Genomic DNA, 23,401 nt, shown 5'->3' with positions numbered 1-23,401 from the left:
CCTGCTAAACTCTTCTATTAGTTTCAGTAGTTTTCTTGAGGATTCTTTAGGGTTTTCTGTGTATAAGATCATATCATCTGCAAATACAGAAACCTTCACTACTACCCTACCAGTCTGGATATGCTTTATTTCTTTATCTGGCCTAATTGTTCTGATATAGGGATACCATTTTGATTCCAGAAAAAGCAATGGTCCAAAGAAGCTAGGTACAGTGAGGCTAAAAAATGAAAAAAAAAAAGGAAATTTAGAAGCTCAACCAGTGGCTAATATTAACATGAGTGACTGAACCCTTCCCTCCCTCTTTTATTGAGATCAACTGACATCAGGTAAGAAGATTGTCCTCTGGCCCTCCACCCAACCATATCTTTTGAAAGTCAAATTCAGCAAGCCAGGCTTTGAACAGGAAAGAAAAGACTAGCAACTTTGGTTAAACAAAAGTAGCTGGCAGGATCAATCCTGGTTAGGAACTTCCTCATAGTGAATATTTAGTTTTGTGCATAAGGAAATCCTAAAATCAATATAAGATATCTGCTCTCAGTTTCTCTATTTGACAGTAGATTTCATGGAACAACAGTTTCCTAATAGGTCAAATGTTTGATAAGCTCCAGTTGTTCCTTAGGATTTCAGAGTCAAAGGCCCAAGTTTCTGCTCTTGAAGTTTTATATTTCCTTTTTTTGTAATCACTGCAACATAGTCTTAATCTGATTTATTATCTCGTTTTCACCAGATGCTGCAGAAAAGTTATAACACCACTAACTGTAATGTTGCATTTTAAGAGATAAATGTAGTCCCATCCAAGGGACCTATCAGTTTATGTTCTGAAAACAAGACCTAAGGGCTCTATCTCTAAGCTCTTTTTGAAATCTACTGAAAAGAGTTAAAATTATCTTAATTCTATGTAAAAATATACTGTAGTGTTCTGGGGGTGATTTACCAAATTCTGTACATCTTAAGCTCACAAATTAAGCTATATGACACAGAAAGCAGAATACAGAGTCTCCATTATTTAACAGTAATGAAATTAGGGAGCAAACAGAGTTACTGCTTTCTAAGACTCTCTTTCAGGGGAATGACTAACTCTCCTGGATGCCTGGGGCCTGCAACTGACACAAATGCATGGAGTAGGCCAGGTATGAGAAAGACATGAGTAATTAATTCAATCAAGAATGACAGTTGCCTAGTTATTGTTATTTTGCTTTTTAAACACTGCATCATGCTTAATAACTGTAAGGGTGAATACAAATCAAAAAGAAGGGGGGGATAAAAAAGGACACATATTTCTGCTCACCCCTGTGCAAAAAAGAAGAGTACCAGTCTCTCTTTTTTCTTTTTTACATTTCTTCAGAACGCTTGCAATTGTAAATTCTCAGTGGCCCTATACTGACAGAGTAGAACTGCCCTAAAGCCTTTCCAAGGACTGGCTGGAGGATTTGAACTGCCAAGGACATTTTGGTTCACTGCCAAGCTCTTAACCACTTCACCACCAGGGCTCCTTTAAAAAATGCATATATATTCTTTTAAATGCCTAAGTAAACTTGCCAGTTTTACAACCCAGGAAGGTTTTCTCAAGAACCTAGGATCCATTTCTTTGAAATGTAACTAACAGAAAGGTAGCACCCCTACCTGCATGGGCCTTTAAGGTAGGTACCAGTTACTGTCAAGTCTACTAACTCTGCTGGATGCCTGGGGCCTGCAACTGACACAAATACAAAAGACATGAGTAATTAATTCAATCAAGAATGACAGTTGCCTACTTATTGTTATTTTGCTTTTTAAACACTGCATCATGCTTAATAACTATAAGGGTGAATACAAATCAAAAAGAAGGGGGGGGGAAGCACACATATTTCTGCCCACCCCTGTGCAAAAAAGAAGAGTACCAGTCTCTCTTTTTTCTTTTTTACATTTCTTCAGAACGCTTGCAATACAATTTGGAACTGGTGGCAGACTGGTTAAGAGCTTGGCTGATAACCAAAAGGTCAGCAGTTCAAATCTACCAGTTGCTCTTTGGAAACCCTATAAGGTAGTTCTACAAACCAGTTTCTGCACTAATCAGCACTCAAATGGTCAGGACTCGGTCAATAACTGCCAGCTTCCCCAATTTTTTGCCTTCACTCACAACTTGGAATCAGAGAAACATACTTCCCAAACCAATTATATAGGTTGCCCTGCTTCTCCTTAGACTTCCTCCAGTTTCCCATGCGAACAACCTCCAATAAGACCACACCCTAAGCAGCCTTCTTTTTTTTTTTCCACAATTAAACTTTCTCTCTCCACTGCCTGCCTCTGAGTCTCTGTAAAATACAAGTGATGGTGGCTGACTCCTTTGTCATAGCCAGCTCTGAATAAAGCGTTTTTGCTTGTTCTTGAGTGGCCTTTATTTCCACAAATGAAAACACTATAGAAAACTGAAATACCTTGGTGAATTCAGTCAATTACAATGCCACTGTATTTCTCAGATTTGGTAACATTTCCTCTATTGCTAGCAAATGAAATGTCAGCTCTGAATCATTTAATCTTTTCTGTTTTTTTCAGCTACAAAGTGATCTTTACCTGCATCAGTACCATTTTTCAAAAGCGAACAATTGCTATGCCAATTGCAGGTGAAACATTTACCTCCCCTGCATGCTTCAAAGAAGAAATTCAGAATGTCCATAATCTTTAAACTGGACATTGAGGCTAACCTGGGTAAAGAAGCCAAATCCCAGCTCTACCGCTTCCCAGCATGTGGTCTTAGCTGTTTACACTCTGCTGTAAGCTACAGGGTGTTCATCTATAAATCTGGTTTAGTAAAGCCTAACTCTAAGGCTGGAGTAATAATTAAGTGAGATGATACATGAAAACACTCAGCCCATCACCCACCTCCAGGTAAGCATACTGCAAGTGGTGCCTTCCCAGGTTGTACCTATGGTTGCAGTTGATGTTTTGGTTACTGTCTTAGGCTGGGTTCTCTAGAGAATCAAAACCAGTAAGGCTTACAAACATATAGAGAGACGGAAATTTACATCAAGGAAACGGCTCACACATTTGTAGAAGCTGGAAAATTCCAAGTCCATGGGTCAGGATAGAGGCTTGGTTCTCCTGATTTATGTAGCTGCAGGGGCTGGAGAACCCAACTTTGGCCGGACAGAGAGCAGGGCTCTTGTTCACAGGCTGTAAAGATTGATGGATCCCAAGATCAGCAGGGAGGACCAAAGGTAAGCTGCTAGCTCGAGTACAAAGAACTGGAGGTTAGACGAACAGGAGCCAGCTGCAGGATATAAAGCCAGCAAAAGACCAGGAACCTTGCCAGAATGTCCACTTCTATTCAGTGCAGGCCACCTGACCAACCTCTTACTCATAGCAGATCCTATTATGGAGGTGATCACATTATATCAAATCTCATCGTGGAAGTGATCATATCACCATAAGACTGCCAAGCTGCATCACAACTGCCAAACCACTGAGAATCATGGCCCAGCCAAGTTGATACACAACCTTGACCATCACACTTACTGTTGTTACAGTTAGCAGAGAAGGTATGTGTCAGGGACAACTCATCTGCCAGACTCTGAATCCTAGTATTTACAATCCATGATATGTTCAATACCCAAGACAACCAGGAAAACAGTCAAGAGAAGAACATCAGCTCCTAAATGCTCTTTGGTCCCCAAAGAATAATTCACCCTACCACAACTAAAGTCAATATTTATTAAACTGTAGGTGACACATTTTGTAAACCTCGGTATGAATGATGTAATAAAAGTTTTCTAAGGAAATCTACCTACAATTGTTCTAAAAAAAAACTCTAGTTGCTTTATATTCAGTTATTTTTTCCTTTCTGAATTAATTTGCTTTTGAATACAAACTCTGGAAAGTATACTTCTGTGAAAGGGCCTAGTTTAATGTAATTAATATAAAAGAATTCAAATTTAAGAAGTAGTTTAAATATGCATAATCTATTTTAATAACAAAGCAATAGTAAAGCATTAAAACACATTCTTTACAAGTTCTAAGGTCTTCATACTAAGCAAAAAAAACAATCATGACATGGTGTTGTTTGCTGCCATTGAGTTGATTCTGACTCATGGGTACCTCCTGCGTGTAGAGTAGAGCTGCTCTGTAGGGTTTTCAAAGCTGTAGTCTTTTTGGAACAGATTTCCAGGCAGGCTTTAATTCCAAAGCTACTCTGGACAGGTTCAAACCCCTAATCTTTTGGGTACCAGTCTAGCACTTAACCATTTCCATACCCAGGGACCTGTTCCTGACATATAGTTTTACATATATTGAAATGATTGGCTACATTACTCATACTCATTGCTGTTGAGTCAGTTGCGACTCATGCCTACCCTACAGGACACAGTAGAACTGCCCTATAGGGTTCCCAAGGCTGCAAATATTTACAGAAGCAGACTGCCACATCTCTCTCTTGTGGAGAGGATGGTGGGTTTGGCTGGTGGATTCCAACCGCTGACTGTTTGGTTACCAACCAAGCACTTTAACCACTGTACCACAAGTGCTCCTTATGTACACATATACACTTTTTTTTTTTTTCATTAAAAACAAAGAACTTCAGTGTAAGGCACTGTTGTCCAAGAGTTAAATGAAGACTAAAAGTTCACACAATACCACCTTGCTCTAATGCTTCTCAAACATGTCCTTCACCCTACCACAGACATGAGGGTAATAATAGCACCCACTTGGCAAACTATTTGAAATAGTATTCCTCTCAAAGCACGAACTGGCGTTTTTCCTCAAAAAAAAAAAAAAAAAAAATGACTATTTTATATTAACAACAATAATTACAGAAGAAGTGTCTTGAGAGGAGGAAAAAAAACAAACAAACAAATAGAAAACTATAGCAGCTATTTCGGCCTAGAAGAAGTTTCCTAATACTTCCTGTGTTTTTTCAACAGTCCCAAGGAATACATTTACTCTGTTGTCTTGTAATCCTCATGATAAGAAGGGATAAATTTACAAGTGTGTCCTTGGTTCAGATGGTACTTAATGAGAAGTTAAGTGCTACCTGTACAACTGGGCTGAAGAATCAAATTTCTCTTGGTCCCTTGAGGAATCAAAACAATTGCCTAATGTCACATCAAGGACAGGATCACAAATTTTTAAGAATATCTTAATTTACTCTCATGAAATACATTAGCACTGAAACCTCATGAAAGCTGGATTCAGGGATTATCAGGAGTCTGCAACGTGACTTTTAAACAAAAACAGGCGCTTTGCTCTTTACTGCTCATCTGCTCTTTTGCAGTAATAGTTTTCTGGGATAACCGTTCCTCACACGGATAATTATCAACAAGACACCTAAAAGACACAGTTTTTTCAAGTTTTTACCAAAAATTCATCTCAAGGTAAAAAGTCATCCAGGAAAGTAAAACTTCAAGTTGATAAAGTATTGTTTATATGCACTACACCAAGCAATCCACTCAGGGTTTTAACAGTTGTAAAAATTAAACCACGGTATGGATGAACAATGAATGACGTAGTTTCGATGAGGTATTACTATGATTATTAGTCTCAGAAGGGGTTTCCCCAGTATGCAACATCTTCAACAACCAGAAAAGGCCAGCAGCTTCTCATATCCTATGGGATTCAATACAGAACGCCTGTACTTCTATAAACAAGTCCTGTACGTTAATAATTTTGTTACAGATCAAGGACTGGAGGAAGACACAGACGAGGTGCATCAAATGACCCTTAAATTGTTCACAAGTAGAGATGAAATTTGATATATAAAGGTGGATAAATTCGAGAGGTAGATCAACAGCTATAGTAAGCTGATTTACAACTTCCATTGAATGTAAGGACATGTCCATATTGACCAGGCCTGAAACATACTTGGTTATCGGGTTTGACTGTGTGTTAATTTCAGCAACATTTCTATAGTAACTAGAGAGTTGTTTTCCATGAGATCAGGAAGATTGGCTGGAATCAGGCCAATGTGATAAACAAGTCTTGCATTTTTTTCTAAGTCACCAAGGAATGTGCTTGTTGAGCAGATAAGGGGTGTTTGAAGGCTTTGGCCATTATTTGCTTCATCTCTACAGCAGTGCTATTCTTAACACACATTGATGTATCCCACTGAATTGCATGGTCAGTCTCTGTTGGATTTAGCCACGTCAACTCATCCTCACAAACGTGGAGTGGAGGTGTTAGACAAACGATGGCCAAAAATGGCTTTCAATAGATGGTTTTGGAACACTGACTAAAGCTTCTGTGTTTTGAGAGACAATCAAGCTGTCAAATCCAGAGTTGGAAGAATCGAGGTCTGGGTCACTGAGAATACTAGGGAAGCTAGCTTTACTCTGGGTTGGAGATCTGAATGACCCTCAGCTAAGGCTACCTGAAGCCCACTTATGTCCACAGACCGGCCCCTGTTTCCAACACCCATGAAAGCAATCTGGCGAGGTGTCTTTTAGAAGAGTTTCCTTGGTGGTGCCAGCATGAGCTGGGAAAGAAAAAAACTTTTCTGTTGGAGTTATAGGAGGTAAAAATCCTGAGAGTGGTGGCCAGTCCAGCTGCTGGCCGCCACATGCAGGCTTCACAGGACAGGATTGAGCAGGTGTTTGAAACTGGCAACAAAGGGGGTGGCAGTGAGCAAACTGAAGTTATCAAGATTTCTTTTTACTTGAATCCACAATCAATACCCATGGAAGGAGCAGTCAAGAAATCAAAAGACACATTGCTCTGAGCAAGTCTGCTGCAAAAGACCTCTTTAAAGTGTTGAAAAGCAAATATGTCACTTTGAGGACTAAGGTGCGCCTGACCCAAGCCATGGTATTTTCAATCCCATCGTATACATATGAAAGCTACACGATGAATAAGGAAGACCAAAGATGAATTGACACCTGTGAATTGTGGTATTGGTGAAGAATACTGAATACACCATGGACTGCCAATAGAATGAACAAATCTGTCTTGGGAGAAATACAATCAGAATGCTCCCCAGAAGCAAGGATGGCGATACTGTGTCTTACATACTTCAGACATGTTGTCAGGAGGGATCAGGCCCTGAAGAAGGACATCACGCATGGCAAAGCACAGAGGCAGCGGAAAAGAGGAAGGCCCTCAACGAGGTAAACGGACAGTGCCTGCAGGAATGAGCTCAAGCGTAATAATGATTGTAACGATGGCCCAGGCCCGGGCAGTGTTTCATCCTCTCGTGCATAGTGTCACCATGAGTCAGAACTAGCTCGATGGCACCTAACAACAACATGCTGTCCTACACCCACTGCCATCAAGTCAATTCCAACTCAGCAACCCTATAGGATACAATAGACCTGCCCGATAGGCCGTCCAAGGAGTGGCTGGTGGATTTGAACTACCAACATTTTGGTTAGCAGCCAAACACTTAACCACTGAGCCACCAGGGCCCCCAAAACACAGTTGGCAGCAGTGGGATTCGAACCCATGACCCCACAGAGACCAGAGCCATAATCCAGTCCCATAGACTGCTCAGCCACTATACTGCTCATTATACTTCCCTAGTTAAAAGGTAAGAGGCACTGGTGGTTCAGTGATCTTTCCATGGGGGTGATCCTGCTTTGATTCCCAGCCAACGCACCTTATGGGCAGGCACCACTTATCTGTCAGTGGAGGCTTGCATGTTGCTATGATGCTGAGCAGGAGTCCGCAGAGCTTCCAGAGTAAGATGGACTAGGAGAAAGGACCTGGTTATCTACTTCTGAGAATCAGTTAATGAGAGCCTTGTGAATCAAAACTATCTGGTGTTCTTTTATGCACAGGGTAACCATGGGGTGGGGGGTCACTCCTCAGCAGCTAACAACAATAACAGCTAAGGGGTAGGGTGGTGTCTGGATCAGGCTGCATGCTGGAGTCCTTGACTTCTAATCTTTTAATGGCCAGACTGTTGAACTTGGACATGATTCTTCACCTCTCTAAGTCTTAGTTTCTTCTTGAGTAACATGGGAATTATAATAGCCGCTTTCCCTAATTTATAGGTAGTTAGAAGATGTTTCCTGAAATGCCTTGAAAATTCTAAGAAGCTATACAAATGAGAAATAGTATTAAACATCTCACGATAAGGTAATTTAACATAATTTTCTATCTATAAGTTACTTAAATGTATTAATTCCAAACAGTGAATTAAAATATATTTACATTAGCATATGCCCTGATGGTTCTAGCTCATAGCATACCCTCAACTGGACATTGTTGGAGAATCAGGTATTTATCAAGTGCAATTAACATCTCAACCACCCGTCTGTTGGTTTGTCATACTGTGGTAGTTAGCGTGTTGCTATGTATGAGGTTGGAAGCTATGCCAATCGTATTTCAAATACCAGCAGGATCATACATGGTAGACAAGTTTCAGTGGCACTTCCAGACTAAGACAGACTTAAGAAGAAAGGCCTGGTGATCTATTTCTAAAAATTAGCCCATGAAAACACTATGGATCACAAAAGAATATTGTCCAATACAGTGCTATAAGATGAGCCACCTAGGTTGGAAGGCATTCGGGACGACAATGAACTCGAACACATCAATGACGGTGAAGATGGTGCAGTACTGGGCAATGTTTTATTCTGTTCTATATGGGGTCACCTCAGTCACCTCAGTCATAGCTGACTCAAGGCACCTAATAACAACAACATTTAACACCTCTCGCATCAAGTTTTCTTTCACTGATGTTAAGGACCGTGACCGTGCTTCTCCCTTAACAGTGACTGTCCTTAACAGTATGTATGATGTAGTCAGTGCCTAATCATATATTGAGTTTATATATTGAATTTACTTAGTGGTGGAGGTTTGTATTTCTAGGGCTTCATTTGGTCTCCTATCTGAGCGGCCTTCTTTTATGTCCCATTGTTCCAAATTATAAGAAACGCTGTTACCTACAGCTCCCAACCAGAGAAGGCTGCTGTGCAGGACCACACAAGGGGCTGTACCCAGAGATACGGTAAAAACAGGCTGGGATTATAGGAGGTGACTTAAGTGTGGAAAACAGGTGGGTTTAGCTAGGTTATGCAGGCCACCCGGGGACTGGCCCACTTTAATAATTCTGTGGGATCCAGGGACATAGGGGCTGTTCCTAGGTGTTTGGTACTAGACCCAGAATAATTAAGTCAGGTGCATAGTACACAGGAGTGTGAGAACCCGATGAGGGTTGTGGTTGGAGAGTGGACTTAAACAGCTACTAAAGAAGGTGAACTGACTGGCTTCCAGCCAGGGGCTCTAAACTGAGTCAAGACAATATCTGTTTAAAAACTATAGTAAAACTGTGGACCAGGCAATGCTTGCCCCTCCCCTAGCAGAACTACAATACTTTGTAGTTCTTCGGGTAAATAAATAAGTGGTAGGGATAAAAGGGAAATTTCTCAATATAAAAAAGGGCATCTACAAAAATCCCCACAGCTAACATGATACTCAGTGGACAAAGACCGAGAACATTCCCATTAAATTCAGGAACAAGACAGAGATGCCTACTTTCACCACTCGTATTTAACATCATTTTGGATGTCCTACCAGAGTAATTAGGTGAGACAGAAGAAATCAAACGTACCCAAGTAATGAAGGAAGAAGTAAAACTATCCCTTTTTGCAGATGACAAGTATATACATAGAAAACACCAAAGAATCTACCAAAAAAGCTATTAGTACTAAGAAATGAATTCAGCAAAGCAACAGTGTACAAGATCAATACATAAAAATAAGCACAGTTTCTGTACATCAGCAATCTGCAAAAAGAAGAAATACTAAAATATTACTCTTTACAATGGCATCTAAAAAATAAAATACCTATGAGTAAATGCAGGTAAAATCCCTATTTACAAAAAAAGTATAAAACATTGCTAAAAGAAATCAGAGAAGACCTGAATAACTGAAGAAAATTCCATGTTGGAAGACTTTATACAATTAAGATGTCAATACTACACAAAGCAATCTATTAATTCCATGCCATCCCCATCAAAATTGCAACAGCATCTTGACAGAAAAGAAAAAGGCAATTCTCCAATTTATATGGAAGGGCAAGGGATCCCAAATACTGAAAGGAACCTTGAAGAAGAATAAAGCAGATGGGCTCAAACTCTCATACTTCAAAACATACTACAAAGCTACACTAATTTAAACATCCTGGTACTTATATAATAATAGACATATATCAGTGGGATAAAACTGAGACTACAGGAATATATATATATCCATAGATATGTGGTCAACTGATTTTCAACACAAATTCTAAATTCATCCAATTGGGGAAGGAAAAGTCCCTTCAATCAGTAGTGCAGGAAAAATTGGATATCCACATGCAGAAGAATAAACTAGGAACCAGCCATTACATGATGTGCAAAAACCAATTGAAAATGGGTCAAGGACCTTAATTTGAAAATGAAATTCATAGAAGAAAATATAAGGACTAAGTATTTTTTGGTAGGTATCAGATATAATGATAAAAGGCATGAGGAACAAATGAAAAAAAAGACAAATGGGGCCTCATAAATATTAAATATTTCTGTTCATCAAAAGAATTTATCAAAAAAGTGAAAAGACAGCCTACATAGTGGGAGAAACAATTTGGGAACCTTATATCTGATAAGGAAACCCTGACGGCATAGTGGTTAAGTGCTCCGGCTGCTAAAAAAAGGGTTGGCAGTTCAAATCCACCAGCCACTCCTTGGAAACCCTATGGGGGAGTTCTACGTCGTCCTCTTGGGTCGCTATGAGTCGGCATCAACTCGACGGCACTGAGTTTGGTTTGGTTTTATATCTGATAAAGGAATACAAAATTTATAAAAACTTCTACAGAGGCAGAGCCAAGATGGTGGAATACACGGACACTTCCGGAGAGCCCTCTTTACAACAAAGACCTGAAAAAAAAAGTGAAAGGAGTATTATGACAAGCTAGGAGCCCTGAGCTTCAAAGACGAGCTTAGAAAATGAACTGAGGGGGAGTGGAAGAGACTGTTCAGAAGCTGAGAGGAGTTACCCAGACCTGAATCGCAGGAAGCCTTCAGGCACCATTCCTGGTCTGGCAGCGGCAGGCTGGTACTAGCATTCGGCCACAGTTTCCTCAGGGAGAAGCAGCCAGCCACACAGTCCACTCACACCTCCGGAACCTGAGAAGAATGGTGCTCTCGGCAAAAGCTAAGTACTTGTGTATATTTTGCCATGCCCCCCCACCCCAAAACTGGCTTCAGCGGCTGAATTCCCTGAGCCTGAGATAGGCCCTGTTGCACCTAGAGCCATCCTCCCGACCTTGGAGAAGGAAAAAATTTGCAATTGGGGGAAAAGATAATTTGCCAGCTCCACTAAGCAGGGGAGCTCAGGACAGAAGCAGGTTCCATCCAGGCATAAATGGCCCATGGACTTTCAGCATCTTTCCCTTCTGCATGGACCTCTGTGGGCCTATTTCAGGAGAATAGGCCCTTGTTGGCAGACTCCAACTGTTTCAGCTGTGTGGTGGAGAGGTGGGTGTTTGATGTTTGACTTTGCTTTGCTTTGCCAGGGTCCTCATCTACCCACATCAGGGACCTAAGGACTGGTAGCTCCGCTCAGGTCACCCAGCCACCTGCGACACGGGTCCAAGGATAACTGGTACCTCCCAGTCCTTACAGCCAAAAACATTGGATGCCCATGGTCCGTCTGCAGAACCCACCCACCTGCGCACTCTAGGGAACAGGGACATGCTTTCCTCAGAGACGCTCGGGGGTTGGTTCTTAGCCCACTGCCTTGTTCAGAGCGTGATCCCCTGCTGCAATCAGTTAAGGGTACATACACCAATCACCCCTGCCCCTCTAAGACTATAGGACAGAGCCTGTACCACACACATGATGATCAGCTGCCTGGACACCTGAGCTGAATTCATACGAGAGAAGTGAATGGACTCCTAGACTGATATACCTGATAACAGCTCTAGCCATCTGAGGACACGACATCAGAGATCCAAAGGCAAAAATAATCAAGCTAGCTCACTCCAGCAACCCATTTCAGTATCTCAAAACAAAACAAAGCCTAGAAGCTACGACACACTTAGAAAGCATAAACTAACATAATATCTCACGGATGGCTTGGAGACAACAGTAAATATCAAGTCACATAAAGAAACAGACCGTGATCACCTCAACCAGCTCTCAAAACAAAGAATCCAGGGATCTTCTAGATGAAAGTGCATTCCTGGAATTACGAGAGCCAGAATACAAAAGACATCAGGAAGGAAATGAGGCAATATGCAGAACAAGCCAAGAAACACACAATAAAGCAACTGGAGAAATTAGAAAGATTATTCGGGAACATAATGGAAAGTTTAATAAGCTGGAAAAATCCACAGGCAGACAGCAATCAGAAATTCAGAAGATTAACAATAAAATTACAGAAGTAGACAACTCAATAGAATGTCAGAGGACCAGAATTGTGCAACTAGAAGCTGGAATTTCTGAACTTGAAGATAAATCACTTGGTACTAATATACCTGAAGAAAAACCAGATAAAAGAATTTTTTTAAATGAAGAAACCTTAAGGATCATGTGGGACTCTATCAAGGGAAATAACCTACGAGTGACTAGAGTACCAGAACAGGGAGGGATAACAGAAAATACAGAGAGAATTGCTGAAGATTTGTTGGCAGAAAACTTCCCTGATATCGTGAAACATGAGACGATATCTATCCAAGACGCTCATCGAACTCCACATAAGGCAGATATTAAAAGAAAGTCACCAAGACATATTATAATCAAGCTTGCCAAAACCAAAGATAAAGAGAGAATTATAAGAGCAGCTAGGGATAAACAAAAAGTCACCTACAAAGGAGAGCCACAAAAAATAAGCTCTGACTACTTGGCAGAAGCCATGCAGGCAAGAAGGCAATGGGATGACATATTTTAAAAAATTAAGGAAACAAATTGCCTGCCAAGAATAATATATCCAGTAAAACTGTCTCTTACATATGAAGGTGAAATTAAGACACTTCCAGATAAACACAAGTTTAGGGAATTTGTAAAAACCCAAACAAAACTATAAGAAATACTAATGGAAGTTCTTTAGATAGAAAATCAATAATATCAGGTATCACATCAAGGCTACAACACCGGACAGAGCAAGTAGAAGTCAACTCAGACACGGAAATCCAAAAAAAGCAAAGCAAGACTATTAAAAAAAAAAAATTCAAAACAAGCAACAGCAATGTTATTATATAAAGGAAGACAACATTAAAATAATAAAGAGGGACTAAGACATGTAATCATAAACCTTCCTTATGGAGAGGAAGATACGGCGATGCAAAGAAATAAAAGTTAGATTTAAATTTAGAAAAATAGGGGTAAAGAATAAGGGAACCATAAAGGAGACAAACTATCCTACTAAAATACAAGAAAAAAATAGAGACTCAGCAGAAACAAAAGCAAGAACAACAAATATGAGGAAAGGACAATTTATAAAGAAAATCTACTCAGCACATAAAATTAAGTGGGAAAAAGAAAGTGTCAAGAACACACAAAAAAGGACATCAAAATGATAGCAATAAATTCGTACTTATCCATAATTACCCTGAATGTAAATGGAATAAATGCACCAATAAAGAGACAGAGAGTGGCAGAGTGAATTAAAAAACAAGATCTGTCTATATGCTGCATACAAGAGACACACCTTAGACTTAGAGACACAAACAAACTAAAACTCAAAGGATGGAAAAAAATATATCAAGCAAACAACAATCAAAAAAGAGCAGCAGTGGCAATGTTAATTTCTGACAAAATAGACTTTAAAGTTAAATTTATCATAAAGGATAAGGAAGGACACTACATAACATTAAAGGGACAATACGCCAAGAAGATATAACCATATTAAATATTTATGCACCCAATGACAGGGCTGGAAAGTACATAAAACAAACTCTATCAGCTTTGAAAAGTGGGATAGACAGCTCCACAATAATAGTAGGAGACTTCAACACACGATTTTCAGTGAAAGGCAGGACATCCAGAAAGGAGCTCAATAAAGATACGGAAGATCTAAATGCCACAATCAACTAACTTGACCTCATTCATAGACATATACAGAACACTCCAACCAACAGCAACCAAGTATACTTTCTTTTCTAGCGCACGTGGAACATTCTCTAGAATAGACCACGTATTAGGTCATAAAGTAAGCCTGAGCAGAATCCAAAACACTGAAATATTACAACGCATCTTCTCTGACCGTAACGCCATAAAACTGAAAATCAATAAGAGAAAAGCATAAGAAAAAAATCAAACACTTGGAAACTGAACAATACCCTGCTCAAAAAAGACTGGATTATAAAAGACATTAAGGATGGAATAAAGAAATTCAGAGAATCCAATGAGAATGAAAACACTTCCTATCAGAACTTTTGGGACACAGCAAAAGCGGTGCAAAGATGACAATTTATATCAATAAATGCACACATACAAAAAAGAAGAAAGGGCCAGAATCAAAGAATTATCCCTACAACTTGAACAAATACAAAGAGAGCAACGAAAGAAACCCACAGGCACCAGAAGAATACAAATAATAAAAATTAGAGCAGAACTAAATGAAATAGAAAACAGAAAAACAATTGAAAGAATTAACAAGACCAAAAGCTGGTGTTTTGAAAAAATCAACAAAATTGATAAACCATTGGCCAAAATGACAAAAGAAACACAGGAGAGGAAACAAATAACCCAAATACAAAATGAGATGGACGATATTACAAAAGACCCGACTGAAATTAAAAGAATCATATCAGATTACTATGAAAAATTGTACTCTAACAAATTCAAAAACCTAGAAGAAATGGATGAATTCCTAGAAACACACTACCTACCTAAACTAACACAAACAGAGGTAGAACAACTAAATAGACCTATAACAAAAGAAGAGATTGAAAAGGTAATCAAAAAACTCCCAACAACAACAACAACAAAAAACCCTGTTCCGGAAGGCTTCACTACAGAGTTGTACCAAACTTTCAGAGAAGAGTTAACACCACTACTACTAAAGGAATTTCAGAGCATAGAAAACGATGAAATACTACCAAACTCATTCTATGAAGCCACCATATCCCTGATGCCAAAACCAGGTAAAGACACCACAAAAAAAGAAAATCACAGACCTATATCCCTCATGAACTTAGATGCAAAAATCCTCGCCAGTAGAATTCAACAACATATCAAAAAAATAATTCACCATGACCAAGTGGGATTCATACCAGGTATGCTGGGATGGTTTTCAACATCAGAAAAAATAATTACTGTAATCCATCACATAAATAAAACAAAAGACAAGAGTCACATGATTTTAACAATTGATGCAGAAAACACATTTGACAAAGTTCAACACCCATTCATGACAAAAACTCTCAGCAAAATAGGAATAGAACGAAAATTCCTCAACATAATAAAGGGCATTTATACAAAGCCAACAGCCAACATCATCCTAAATGGAGAGAGCCTGAAAGCATTCACTCTGAGATCGGGAACCAGACAAGGATGCCCTTTGTCACCACTCTTATTTAACATTGTGCTGGAAGTCCAAGCCAGAGCAATTAGGCTAGATAAAGAAATAAAGGGCATCCAGATTGGCAAGGAAGAAGTAAAATTATCTCTATTTGCAGACGACATGACCTTATACACAGAAAACCCCCAGGAATCCTCCAGAAAACTACTGAAAGTAATAGACTAGTTCAGCAGAGTATTGGGACACAAGATCAACATAAGAAAATCAGTTGAATTCCTCTACAACAAAAAAAGGAACATCGAAGAAGAAATCACCAAATCAATAGCATTTACAGTAGCCCCCAAGAAGATAAAATACTTAGGAATAAATCTTACCAGAGATGTAAAAGACTTATGCAAAGAAAACTACAGTACGCTTCTGCAAGAAACCAAAAGAGACCTACATGAGTGGAAAAACAAACCTTGCTCATGGATAGGAAGACTTAACATTTTGAAAATGTCTGTTCTACCAAAAACGATCTATACATTTAATGCACTTTCAATCTAAATTCTAACGACGTTCTTTAATGAGATGAAGAAACAAATCACCAACTTCATACAGAAGGGAAAGAGGCCCCGGAAGCATTACTGAAAAAGAAGAACAAAGTGAGAGGCCTTGCTCTACCTGATTTTAGAACCTATTATACCGCCACAGTAGTCAAAACGGCCTGGTACTGGTACAGCAAGAGATGCATAGACCAGTGAACAGAATTGAGAATCCAGACATCAATCCATCCACATATGAGCAGTTGATATTTGACAAAGGCCCCAAAACACTTCAATGGGGAAAAGACAGTCTTTTTAACAAATGGTGCTGGCATAAATCATACCTCACTCCAGACACAAAAACAAGCTCAAAATGGATCAAAGACCTAAATATAAAATCTAAAACAATAAAGATCATGGAAGAAAAAATAGGGACAATGTTAGGAGCCCTAATACATGGCATAAACAGTATACAAAACATTACTAACAATGCAGAAGAAAAACTAAATAACTGGGAGCTCCTAAAAATCAAACACCTGTGCTCATCCAAAGACTTCACCAAAAGGGTAAAAAGATTACCTACAGACTGGGAAAAATATTTTAGCTATGATACTTCCAATCAGCACCTGATCTCTAAAATCTACACAACACTGCAAAAATTCAACTGCAAAAAAACAAATAAACCACTTTAAAAAAGTGACAAAAAATATGAACAGACACTTCACTGAAAAACAGATTCAGGTAGCTAACAGATACATGAGGAAATGCTCACGATCATTAGCCGTTAGAGAAATGCAAATGAAAACTACAATGAGAATCCATCTCAATCCAACAGGACTGGCATTAATCCAAAAAACAGAAAACAATAAATGTTGGAAAGGCTGTTGAGAGCCTGGAAAAATTATGCACTACTGGTGGGAACATCAAAATGGTACAACCACTTTGGAAATTGATTTGGCACTTCTTTTTAATAGCTAGAAGTAGAACTATCGTATGATCCAGCAATCCAACTCCATGGAATATATCCTAGAGAAATAAGAGCCTTTACACAAACAGATATATGTACACCCATGTTGACTGCAGCACTGTTCACAATAGCAAAAAGATGGAAGAAACCAAGGTGCCCATCAACAGATGAATGGATAAATTATGGTATAGTCACATAATGGAATACTACACATCAAGAAAGAACAGTGATGAATCTGTGAAACATTTCATAACACAGAGGAATCTGGAAGGCATTCTGCTGAGTGAAATTAGTTGGTTGCAAAATGACAGATATTGTATAAGACTACTATTATAAGAACTCAAGAAATAGTTTAAACTAAGAAGAAAATATTCTTTGATGGTTATAAGAGGGAGGAGGAAAGGAGAGTGGGATAGGGGTGTTCACTAATTCCATAGTAGATAAGTACTACTTTCGGTAAAGGGAAAGACAACACACAATACTGGAAAGGTCAGCACAACTGGACTAAACCAAAAGGAAAGAAGTTTCCAGAACAAACTGCTTGGAAGGTCAGCGTAGAAGGGGCGGGGTTTGGAGACCATGGTTTAAGGGGACATCAAAGTCAGTTGGCATAATAAAATCTATTAAGAAAACATCCTGCATCCCACCTTGGAGAGAGGAACCTGGGGTCTTAAACGCTAGCAAGCAGCCATCTAAGACACATCAATTGGTCTCAACCCACCTGGATCAAAGGAGAATGAAGAACACCAAGGACACAGGGTAATTACAGGCCCAAGAGACAGAAAGGGCCACATAAACCAGAGACTACATCAGCCTGAGACCAGAAGAGCTAGATGGTGCCTGGCTACAACCGATAACTGCCTTGACAGGGAACAAAACAGAGGATCCCTGAGGGAGCAGGAGAGCTGTGGGATGCAGTTCCCAAATTCTCGTAAAAAGACCAGACCTAATGCTCTGACTCAGACTAGAAGGACCCTGGTGGTCATGGCCCCCAGACCTTCTGTTCGCCCAGGACAGGAACCATTCCCAAAGCCAACTCTTCAGACAGGGATTGGATTGGACAATGGGCTGGAGAGGGATGCTGGTAAGGACTGAGCTTTTTGGACCAGGTGGACACTTAAGACTATGTTAGCGACTCCACCCTGGAGGGGAAATGGGAGGGTAGAGGGGGTTAGAAGCTGGCAAAATGGACAGGACAAGAGAGAATGGAGAGAGGGAGCAGGCTGTCTCATTACGGGGAGAGCAAGTGGGAGTATGTAACAAGGTGTATATAAGTTTTTGTGTGAGAGACTGACTTGATTTGTAAACTTTCACTTAAAACACAATAAAAATTAAAAAAAAAAAACAAGAACTGTTTCTTTTTCCTATTCACTTTTAAAGTTCTATCACAGAACTGCACGGCCAAACAATTTTAGACCTGGGAAACACCGTAAGATATGCTTTCTCCTGACACTAGTCTCAAGTTTTTTCTACTATATTTACTGTCATACAGTATTTTTCATGGTGCATTTATTTAATACATAGACATTTCACAATAAATGATGTACCAATGTTTTTTCTGAAACGTATTTATTACCTTCACCAGACAGTTGAGAGGCAGGTCCCAGAAAGCAGCCCCTGGCCCCGCCCAGGTCCCTGCTCCTCACAAGCTGAATGGCTTAAGCTCCATCCTTAGCATTTATAAATCAGATAAAAATTTACAGAATTTTTATTGCAAAATAAATATTTATGGAATGAAAACAACTCCATTTACAATAGCATCTAAGAGAATAAAATATATAGGAACAAATGTACCCAGAGATGTGAAAGGCTTATACAGTGAAAATTATAAAATACAGCTGAAAGATACCAAAGAAGACCTAAAGAGATGGAAAGACATTCCATGCTTATGAATTGGAAGGCTTAATATAATCAAGATGTCAGTACTACACAAAGTGATCTACAGATACAACAAAACTCTAATCAAAAATTCCTACAGCATTCTTTACAGAAATGGAAAAACAAATCCTCATTTTTCTATTGGAAGACAAGAGACCCCGGACGGCAAAAGCAATTTTGGAAAAAAAACGAAGTAGCAGGCCTCACATTTCCTGACTTCCAAACATATTAGAAAGCAACAGTAAATCAAAGCAGCTTGGTACTGGTTTAATGACAGACACACAGACCAAGGGAACAGAATTGAAAATCTGGAGATAAATCCAAACCTTTATAGTCAACTGATTTTCAGCAAGTGAGCCAAATCCATTTAAAGGTGAAAGAATAGTCTCTTCAACAAATGGTGCTGGCTAAACTGGATTTCCCCAAGCAGAAAAACAAAACAAGAACCATACCTAGTAACGTGTACAAAAACTAAGTTGATACAGATCAAGGACCCCAATTCAAGTCTAAAACCATACAGTTCTTGGAAGAAAATATAGGAGCAAACCTTCTGGACCAAATTTATTTTCAATGATACATTATCAAACACAACAATGAATGCACAAGCATCAGAAAATATATAACTGGGACCTCATAAAAAGCTAAATATGCTCATCAAACGACTTAATAAAAATGGGGAAGAGACAGCCTACAGACTAGGAAAAATTCTTTGGGAATGATATAAGTGACTGGAGTCTAATATCTAAAATATATAGCAAACTTCTACAACTTAATAACAAAAAGACAAATATTCGTATTAAAAACTGGCCAAAGAACATGGAAAGACATTTCATCAAAGGGAATATTCAAATGGCAGACACATGAGAAGATGCTCAAAGTCATTAGCCATCAGGGAAATGCAAATCAAAATCATATTGGGATACCATTTCACTCCCACTAGGATGGCTAAGATAAAAACAAAAAAGAGGGAAAATAACAAGTGTTGGAGGTGATGTGGAGAAATCTGAACCCCTCATTCATTGCTGGTGAAAATGCAAAATGACACAGCCATTTTGCAAAACAGTCTGCTGGTTCCTCAAAAAACTGGAGGTGGAGCGGCTATATGACCCAGCAATTCCACTGCAGGTATACGCCCCAGGGATCTGGTAGAAGTGACAGAAACAGACATAAGGAAACCTTTTTCATCGCGGCACTATTCACAATAGCAAAATGACAGAACGTACACAGGAATACTACTCAGTAATCCATGAGTTCCTGAAACACCTTGGAACATGAAAGGACCTGGAAGACATTACCTCAAGCGAAGTCACTCAGTCACAAAAAACCAAATATTGTATGTTATCACTTGTTTGAAATGACATGAACAAATAAAAATATACAGAAAATAATGTTCATCAGTGCTTACCAGAGTCGGGGAGGGGGAAATGGAAATTCACTCTCTGGATAGTAAATACTTGTTATTTCTGTTGATGGAAAACCTAACACCAAATGAGAGTGAAATATATACAGCTTGATGAACGCAAACCATGTCAGTGAAATGTACGGAAGGAAAAAACTTTTTGGTGATGGCATGTAATACATACTTTTAAAACACAAAAAGAAACAACCAAAAATATACATGCAGGTATATATATATATGCATGCAGGCATATATGTGTACACTGAAGTACATATAAGTATATGTAAGTGTATATATAGGTGCCCACCCCAGCCCGGCACTGGGTTTTTGTTTTTTAATATATAGGTGCACACATACGTGGATATACATCTATTACACTATGCACATATATTTATATATATATAATAAATCACATAGAGGAAATACTAATGAATATTTCTTAGAAATAACGAAAAACCTCACAGAATTCTTTTTCTGGATTTGAAGTTTTAGGACCAGAGCCTCGTGGAATATCTTGGTCCATTGGCATGATATAGTTCATAAAGTTATATTTTACCGCTTAGTTTGCTAAATAGTGTCTGGGGTTGCAAAAGCTTGATATTGGCCTTCTGAGTTACAACTATTGGTCTCTACTCATCTGCAGCAAAACAGAATGTACGAAACAAAAGAGTCAAAGAAGAAACTTGTCTACAAGGCAAACAGTCTGTATAAACCACAGTCTCATCTGCCCTGAGACCAGAAAAACTAGCTGGTGTCCAGCTGTCACTACCACCCGTTGTGATTAGGGCCACAACAGATGGGTTGTGACAGAAAGGGAGAAAAACGTGTAACAGAATCTCAAAAGCATTAAAAAAAAACAAGGTTACTGGACTGGTTCAGACTCAAGGACTCCCTGAAACTGCCGTGAAATACTCTTCAAATTTTGAACTGAAACTAACCCCTGAGGTTACCTTGTACCTAAATAACAAATAACAGACTGACTCCCAAAATAATGTACATCACCTATAAAGCACTGTGCTCCTTTAAAAATCACCTACATGAGACCAAAGGGTCAACAATTCAAACAAAGATGAGAATGTCAGAGTCAGGGAAATGAGATCATAGGAAACAGAACAACCAGAACGTAAATAAGGAGAATGTTCAAGAATTGCGAAGAACTTAACCAAAGGGAACCTAAAACACAGTAAAATATTATTTTTTAAAAAGTAATAAGCTTAGAAACAGCGGTGGTGCTTGCACAACATGAACACAATGTCACTGAATTGTGCCTGCGAACAAGGTGGGAATCACACGTGTGTTGGTACATGTATACTGACCACAATAAAAAGAAAATTTAACATATTTATGGAATCAAATAAAGCTCCAGGGTTTGTTATACTTTCTGATATATAAGACCTAAGCAAATACATTCCCTTTTAAGAACTGCATACTTAGTCCAAATCCAGAGATTGCTGCTTAAGAGGCAGTTCCTAAAATGAGAAATAAACTCAGTTGAAATGTGAACCCTCTCAAGCCTGCTCTTTATAAAGCCCCTGATTCCAAATTCAACCTCCCAGCTTTCCTACTGCACAAGGCACACAGCTGTGCTGCCCTTAGAAAGCAAGGAATCCCTCACCCAAGGGTCAGTTTTGCCTCAGGCAGCCCTGCTGTTCATTCAAACCTCCCAGGCCGCCTTGCAATAAGAAATGCTTGGTTTTCACATCACCTGCCTTCGCACTTCCTACTACATTGTATTTGCATTTTTACATGCACTACATCATACTCTCACTGCCCCCTGGCTCTACAAACCTTCTAGGAATGCGTGTAAGAGATCGCCTAAGGAAAAGGCCCTCTATATATGTACTTCAGTTTCCTTTTTTCTCCTGTGTTGTGATTAGGAATACCTGTCAGCCAGGGTTATTTCCTTACTGCCTGCACAGCGGGCACTGTGAGAACAAAATTTGGTTGCCAAGACAAAGGTGCCGGGGGAGGAGCCGTCACTGAAGAAGCTATCTGGAACTGTTTGACTTTTGAAATAATTTTAATGTTTAATTATTGAATTACATTCGTTGTCAGAAATACAAACTTAAACAAGAATGTAAAATATAATAATCTGAGAAGCAACAGGAACCTACTTTTGCTCATGGAATTAGAGGCTGCTGGCATTCCTTTGATGCAGTGGGGCTTATCCGGAAAGAAGATCATGAGTAAGGCTGGTCATGCTGGAGCTCCCAGAGTTTTCAGTAGTGGACAGGAATTTAGGGATACCAGGACTGCTTCCTAAACAATGATGCATGCTGTTGTAGGTTAAAACATCACAAAGTTCAGTAAAAGCAAAAAGAAAGTTTTATTCGGCATACACTGAAATCAGCAAAAGTTGAGAAGCGGCCAAGCACGCTGCCAGAGCCATGTCTGCTCGAGTACAAGGAAATATTACAGAATAAAGCAAGAATGGGTAAATGGTCAAGCAGGCTGCCACAGCCATGCCTCAATCCAAAGACTATTACAAAGTCAGCTGTATATATTAACACTACAAAATGGGCAAAACCACTGAAAGCTTCACCTGTTCACAGATTGGCTAGAAACTGTGATCCTACATCGTGAATTGTCTCTCTCAACAATCATCGCTACAGGTTTCAGTAACGAGGTAGGCGGGTCTTCATTGGTCCAACAAATTTCTATTCATTAAACGTTAACAGAAAAAGATAAGAGTGGAAAGTCTTTTCTGTTCCCACTTATGTGAAAGGTTCCCTGAAAGAGATTTTCCAAGACTATTTTTTTATCTTAGCTATTGTCTTTATGTGCCTTCTCTGAGGAAGGAACTCAGGACCTTCAGATTATGCCTCAAGGCCCCGTTGTAAGTCCCTGGGAGCCCTTGTGAGCCCAGCAACAGCTGGGTCACATTTTCTATGCTCAAAGACAGGGAATAACGACTCCAATAGTATTTCCTACATCAATACACAGAGTGCGCACACACACTCAAAACACGGTGGAAATTCTGAAACAATCCTCATTACAAACACTGAGTTTCATCGTCACCATATGTATACCCCAGCCTTCATTAGACAAAGTTTGCCAAATTTTGTTCATGAAGTACTGGTGCCCTTGTAATAATTCAAGAACCTACCACCTTGAGCTAAGGATTGGGCTGAGTTTAGGGGCACAAAACTAGATATGTTGGTAAGAAAATTAAAGTCTAGAGAAGAGCTTTTGTGCTGTGGGTATGAGAAAGAACCTACCCATG

The 23,401-nt window shown here is 39.3% G+C and overlaps 1 protein-coding gene and 2 pseudogenes across 1 annotated transcript in view; 1 reads left to right on the top strand and 2 right to left on the bottom strand.

Moving 5' to 3' along the window:
* The window catches only part of LOC126061822 (NUT family member 2D-like), a 215,289-nt gene that overhangs the window by 184,636 nt on the left and 7,252 nt on the right, over positions 1-23,401 (top strand). The gene's annotated exons all lie outside the window — the stretch shown is intronic.
* LOC126061699 (CCR4-NOT transcription complex subunit 11-like) overlaps positions 5,266-23,401 on the bottom strand; it is a 232,206-nt pseudogene continuing 214,070 nt past the window's right edge.
* Positions 5,292-23,400, bottom strand: LOC126061739 (CCR4-NOT transcription complex subunit 11-like; annotated as a pseudogene).

The sequence above is a fragment of the Elephas maximus genome, chromosome 18 (assembly GCF_024166365.1).
Source record: "Elephas maximus indicus isolate mEleMax1 chromosome 18, mEleMax1 primary haplotype, whole genome shotgun sequence".
In the NCBI taxonomy this organism is placed as follows: Eukaryota; Metazoa; Chordata; class Mammalia; order Proboscidea; family Elephantidae; genus Elephas; species Elephas maximus.
Note: the sequence above shows the minus strand (reverse complement) of the source record. Positions and strands in the feature narration are given on the sequence as shown.